This window comes from Eucyclogobius newberryi, unplaced genomic scaffold (genome assembly GCF_026437365.1).
Source record: "Eucyclogobius newberryi isolate DKJ021-1_F unplaced genomic scaffold, fEucNew1.0.hap1 SCAF_7, whole genome shotgun sequence".
Taxonomy (NCBI): Eukaryota; Metazoa; Chordata; class Actinopteri; order Gobiiformes; family Gobiidae; genus Eucyclogobius; species Eucyclogobius newberryi.
Window position 1 is genome coordinate 22,776,801 of NW_027316389.1, and position 6,871 is coordinate 22,783,671.

Genomic DNA, 6,871 nt, shown 5'->3' on the forward strand with positions numbered 1-6,871 from the left:
TCTTTTTTTAATGACTCAGACTTGAACATTGACGACTGACAGTGAGATAACTAAAGACTTGACTTAGACTCACCCTGGACTAGTCTTAGCTGACTCAAACAGAGAGGACTTGTGAATGACGTGTGATGATATTTGGAAATGACTAACGTAATCCTCAAAATTAAAAAAAAATGTGACCATTCATTAGATCAACTTGGAAAGATACGTCCGACAGCCAAAAATACCATATTGATTTTACAGACAATAATTAGATTATCCTCGTTGCTTCATCTGAAAGATATGTAGAAAACCCTTATTGTTGTTGGGATAGTTCATTTGAGGAGATAGTTTTTTCTTGAAGGTAATTTGTGAATATTGGTTATTATTTAAGACGCATTTGCAAAATTGTCTTGGTGACGACTTCATTCATTATAAGTTTGAGCTGAATTTTGATTTAAATGTGTTTCATTTGTGAGGTTGAAAAGTCAGTGTGATACAAAACAAAATCCTTCTCCCATGTTCTCCAACAGTCCTGACATCAACTCAAGTGGGGTTCTTACAGGGTTTTTTCTGAACGCAGCACATAACTCATAGACATCAGAAGGAACATCTGGTCAAAAACCCATTTCATTTCACTTTCCCCCTTAGGGGTTGTGGGTGACTGGAGCCCGTCCCAGTGACTTTGGGCCTTAGGCAGGGTTCACCCTGTACAGGGGCCATCTCGTCACAGGGTTAACACAGAGACATAGACACTCACATTCATTCACTTGAGCAATTTAGATTTGCATGTGTTTGGACGGAGGAAGCTGGAGAACCCAGAAAGAATCCACAGTAACATGGGGAGGACATGCAGACTCCACCCAGAGGGATCATGTCATGTTTGTCTGATCTCTTATTGGGAGACAAAAGCTCTAACCGCTCTGCCACCGTGCACCCCGTGGTCAAAAACTCATGCCAAAGTTGATTTCTTTGGTATTTTTGTAGTAAATTTGTATATTTTAAAATCACTGCAACACTGCGAGTGGTTCAGGACAGAATACATTTACATCCTACACAGACGTGATAAAATAAAGGAGTTCTCAAACTACAGAAGTTCTTCTGTAGTAACGTTATGTGGGTTCTTCTGCAGAAGTGTTCACCTCATTTAGAATTATTGTCAATATTGTCCTGGTTATGTCCTCCTTTGGGTAAGTACTACTATGGCAATGGTGTAATCCTATTATAGACCTGGTTCAGTTATATGCTTGGTATAGATCTGGTGGATCGGGATGAAGAGTGAAGGTGGGACTTAGTGAGAAAGTTTAGAACCACGACCTACAGGCAACTTTTCTACAGTCTGAGTTTGTGGTGTACAACAAGTTTGTACTGATAATTTATGACCACACTGTACATTTGAGACTTGTGTAATCTTCAAAGCAATGCCTGTTTAAACCTGCCATTCACATAGCTCATCATCTCCTACTTAATTAGACCCATTTACACTCATCAACATGAGCCTCTGCTTTACCCTGGTTATTGTGCGTTATTCTACACAATTGATTTCCTTGGTTAAAATAAAATATAACAATAACAATTATTCATATTATTATTCATATTATTATTCATATGTTTAAAAGCCTACAGCTTTAGAATATTGTATTCTTCTTTATGCAATGTCACACATACAAGAAATCGCTGATGCTCAATTTGTTATTTTGTTATTGAGCTGGGCCTCAAAATAAGGCCACGCATTTTAACTCGAGAATGAATTCACGGGGATGTTTAATTAAACCTGATCTAACGCGTTTATCTAATCACAAACAAAACAAGCAAGGATACAGCTCATTCCACAAAGTAACAACAGTGGAATTTATGAGAGGCGAGCTAAACTTCTGGTTGTTGTTGTTGGATGGCCGCAGCAGCTTTGCAACGTGACGGTTTCTGCCACAGGAGTTATACGCACGAAAACACAGAGAGGGAGCGACAATCTCCCTGAATTATACGTTTTCCCGTGATTTTTAAAACGTATTCTTGGCAAATCAAAACTAAATCACAGAAGTAATGTTTTTATTTTAGCCAGACTATCGACTTACCTCTTCTCTCTCTCCGAGTGCGCACTGGCTTCGGGAGTCAGTCCAAAGTAATTCCTCCTGTAGAAACATTCAGGTTTAACGTGGTGTACAAAGCCCTCCCTGGATTTCCCGACTTGTCCATGGTTTAATCTCCCAAAGGAATATTTTGCTTTAGATTCCTGTACAATCGGTGCGTCTGAAAAGTTAGTCCATGCCTTTTTCAGACCACCCCGTCATTCAAGTTGAACAGATTCATTGCTGCTTCCGGTCTGGTTCTGTCAAAGTAAGAAACCGGATATATATATAGAGAGTGAACTTAAAATATGTAATACTGTAATAAATCTTGAGCTTTTGCAGTAATACAACATGACTTTGCGCGTTTGAGAGTTTTTGCTGGACAGTTTGTATTTAGTCAAAATAACATTACACCCACCATGTTAACGATAAGTTAAAATAGGCTACACTACCTAAGCTTTTGGAATGTAAAAAAACTTATGAATCACATCAATATGTTTTCCCTTCTGTGTTATTTATTTGTTTATTTATTTGTCTGCCTGTTTGTTTGTTTGTTTGTTTGTTTGTTTGTTTGTTTGTCTGTTTGTTTGTTTGTTTGTTTCGCAAGCAAGCAAGCATAGGCTTTCTGTACTTTAAATTTTGTCCACAAGATGGCGCTCCAATTCATTTTGAGTGATATTTGCCTCACAAGCCCCTGTAGCTTTGAATATTATTATAGGTTGTTTATGATCTACATGTTTATTATTCCCCTTTATTTTACATATATAAATATGTAAAAAACAAATACATAAGGCTTTAGTAAAACTATGGCTACAACACTAAGTACTATGTATATCAGAATCAGAATTACTTTTATTAATTTCCAATTGGAAAAAAATACAGACATGCAGCCGACTAGTAGAATAAATTACTATTAATATGTAACTACATGAAATATCAGGACCACAATTGAATAAAATTTAAAAAAAAATCTGACTAAAATGGGCCCCATTTCAAACTGAAGCTGTTCCTGAACTCTTTGGAGTACAAACAATTGGCTGGACTGTGTGTGAAGGTGACCATATTTAAATATGATTTAATCTAATTATAAGTGGAAACAAGTTCTGCACAGATGAATATCAGCTTTTAAATTAAACATTTTATTTATTAAATATGTTAATGAGTAAATCTGGTGTCTAGGGATGGTCTGATTGATGGTCTGGTTGAGTTTTGACATTTCCCCTTTAAAAGCTGTTAATTTAACTGGAAAATAGATTTAGGGACTTAAAAAATAGGGCAATGTCTGTTTTTTTAGGGTGATTTTTTTATTTGTTGGTTTGGAGAATATAGGCTGACCCTGATTCTTCCCAGAATGGTAAGAAATAAGTGGGTTTTATATATATATATATGTTTTATATATATATATATATATATATATATATATATATATATATATATATATATATATATATATATATATATATATATATATATATATATATATATATATATATATATATATATATACATACATACATATATACATATATATACATATATATATATATATATATATATATATATATATATATATATATATATATATATATATATATATATATGTATATATATCGCTCTTGCCTCCCCGGGCCAGACCAACATCACATGATCTCTCTGGGTGGAGTCTGCATGTTCTCCCCGTGTTACCGTGGGTTCTCTCCGGGTTCTCTGGCTCCTCCCACCGTCCAAACACATGCATATGTTAGGCAAAATTGGCAACTTGGCCCTAGAGAATGAATATGAGAGTGAAGTGAGAGTGAATGGTTATCTGTGTGTCTATGTCTCTGTGTTGGCCCTGCGACGAGTTGGCCACTGTCTAGGGTGTACCCGCCTAAGGCCCAAAGTCACTGAGATAGGCTCCAGTCACCCGCGACCCCTAACGGGATCAGAAGGGTCCTAATGTTGTAGCCTTATATTTGTGCCCTATTTGGACAAAGTTGTGTTAGAAGTTTTTTATATTTAGATTTTTATTGTATATTTCTATTCATGGGTTTCAGGCTAATGGTTTCATCCTGGTTGGAAGGACCTCTCAACCTATTTCAAAGATATATTTGGCATAACAATGAAGGACCATTGAGATTCCAAATCTTTCAAATCAGGAACAAATCCTTATGCCTGAAACCCATAGATTATCTTGATGTTCATGTGGGACAATGTAAGGTTTTCTTTTCTAAGGTTGTATTTTGTGTGGTACTTAACAAATTAAGCTAATAAATTCATAACATTATATTTGTTCTGTGTTCAAATTGTTTTACCTACTGCATCCAAGTGCCCTTATTTCCTTTATTCATCAATAGTCTAATCCATTTTACAGCCTATAATGGTCGGCTAATGCAACTCCCTCCATTATAGACAGGCCTGTCCATATCTTACATCACATGCAGTATGTAGTTACACATGGACTATGACGTATGATGCCCCAAATTAAACTAACCTTAATCTTGACCCTCAATATGACAAACAATAAAATTTAGTGTCAAGAACTTTGTGGACAATCAACAGAAAATGAGTGCGGAGGCCTCAAGGCTGTGTAAAAACTCAGAAATGGAGAGTTTGTGGTTCCTGCATTAGCTCTGTTTGGTTGTTTTATTCATTATAGCTACATTTTATGTAAACACATCACCTTAATTGTACTGTACAGGCATAAATTCAATATTTAATTCTCTCTGCGAACTTAGAATATGGCATAATGTTCTGGAAAGTTATGACAAGCAAAGTGTTAAAGGCTGTGGTATCACCCTCAGTGTGCTGAGTGTGAGAAAATAGCTGATAAGATCAATGGTCTTTCAAAACTCTGCACCACAGACATTTGCACAAAGCAGTTTGACAATGCACCTAAATTCATAAGACAACATGTATTCTTTTTGAAACAATAAAGAATACAATTTGTACATTTTCAATTTGGGTCTCATAAACAACAACAAAATAAATAAACCAATTTGAATACCAACGTTACTGTCATTAAAGTAATCGAAATAAAATGTAATACAACTAAAATCTCAGATTGATGCGGAACATGAAAAAATGTCATACATTTTCACTAACACCAGTATGACAGCAGAAGTGCCTCTGATGCCAAGGGAGAGGGAAATCCTGGTTTTATCTAGGGGAAACCCAAATTGTTGTGCTACGTAATGGACAATCTGGTTTAGCAAACTTCAAGCTAGATAGATTCCATATAAAAGTAAATGCATGTGTATTGATTTTGAGGTTGAAGGATGTAACCAGAGTGTCTTAGCGAGCGCAGAAGCACAAAGCACATTTTACCACAGCTGATAAGATCTGTGCATGAGTCTTGTACATTTCCTATTGTCAAACTGGGCCATGCATCTCAGCTCTGAATATGAATAACTGTCACCTCGAATGCCCCCATTACACATGAAGATGGATTTATTTAAAGTGACTCTTCTGATATGAGATTTAAGTATTCATAATGCATGAAATCCCTCATATTAATACAATGAAGAATGAATTAGCTAAATGTATATTGAGAAATTATATAAGATAAGATAAGATAAGATAATCCTTTATTGTCCACACATGGGGAAATTACATTGTTGCAACGCAGGTAGATACAGAGGTAAGAACATCAGTTACATGTGACACCATTGCATGTGAGCACTACAGTAATTGCATATGAATATGACGGAATTGCACATGGTTAAATCAACCATAATATAATAATTGTAATATCTAATAATTATATAATAATAATAATAATAATAATAATATATTTAATATATTTCATCAACAAATATTCATTGTAATAATTGTTGATATAATAATATCAACCAGTCACTTGAATCTAGACCCATTTTGCATATCAATAAAATATTAAATATATATATATATATTAAATAATTTCTCATTCATAGTCTGCATAGAACCTCAGTCGAAGGTTTCATTTGTTTCCTTGGCGAATAGAAGCCATGAAAGGTTTATCAAAACCCAAACATTTAGGCTGAGCTTTCTATACATTTACATGGGTACTTATCACGTTATTGAGACTAAAATGTGTATATCAGTACTCACTACATTCATGGGGACAAAACTCAGTAAATCTTTAGATCAACACTGTGGTTTACAGTTCACGTAAGAGTTAATTTAGATGTTAGGGTAAGATTAAGCTGGTAACAATAACTAAGATCAGTGTCCAGGAAATGAAAGGTCAGTGCAATATTGCCAAGGATGTTGTTAGACATGAACCATGACCTATGACACCCCAAATAAAAATAACCCTTATCTTGACCTTCAATATAACAATGAAATTTAGTTTGTATGTGTATGTGTATGTGTATGTGTATGTGTATGTGTATGTGTATGTGTATGACTATGTGTGTGTGTATGTGTGTGTGCGTGTGTATGTGCGTGTGTATAATGTGAAAATGGGCATTGGGGTGAGAGAGTGGGTGGGAGGGTCGTGCCGCCCACAGATCATAAGCTTACAGCGCTCTTTAATAGATCCAGAAGAGAGCGGACAGTCATTACTGCACCTGAAGATAACAGTGAGGTCTTCTGTCTTCAAACCTTGTCCCATCACAATGAAGAGTGTGTGGCTCCTGTCAGGACTCCTGCTCACTGCTCTCTGCTGCTCGGCCACGCGTGAGTACACACACATCAGGGTCTGGCATTACTATAGGATAATGTTCATTGTGCTAGTTTTACATTGACTGTTGAGTAAGAGAAACTATTCATAAATAAATATAATTAAATAAGAAATTAAAAAAAAGAAAAGGTAAATAAATACAGACAAATCTTGTACACATTTAGACTTATATTTGGAATAA

General features: G+C 35.4%; 1 protein-coding gene across 3 annotated transcripts in view; it reads right to left on the reverse strand.

The window, feature by feature from the left end:
* Positions 1-2,295, reverse strand: part of LOC140349489 (uncharacterized) — a 49,992-nt gene extending 47,697 nt beyond the window's left edge. For all 3 annotated transcript variants that reach the window (XM_072435843.1, XM_072435842.1, XM_072435841.1), the window contains exon 1: positions 2,052-2,295. The gene's annotated coding sequence lies outside the window, so the exon portion shown is untranslated. The remainder of the gene's footprint in view (positions 1-2,051) is intronic.
* Between the last annotated feature and the right edge of the window lie 4,576 nt (positions 2,296-6,871).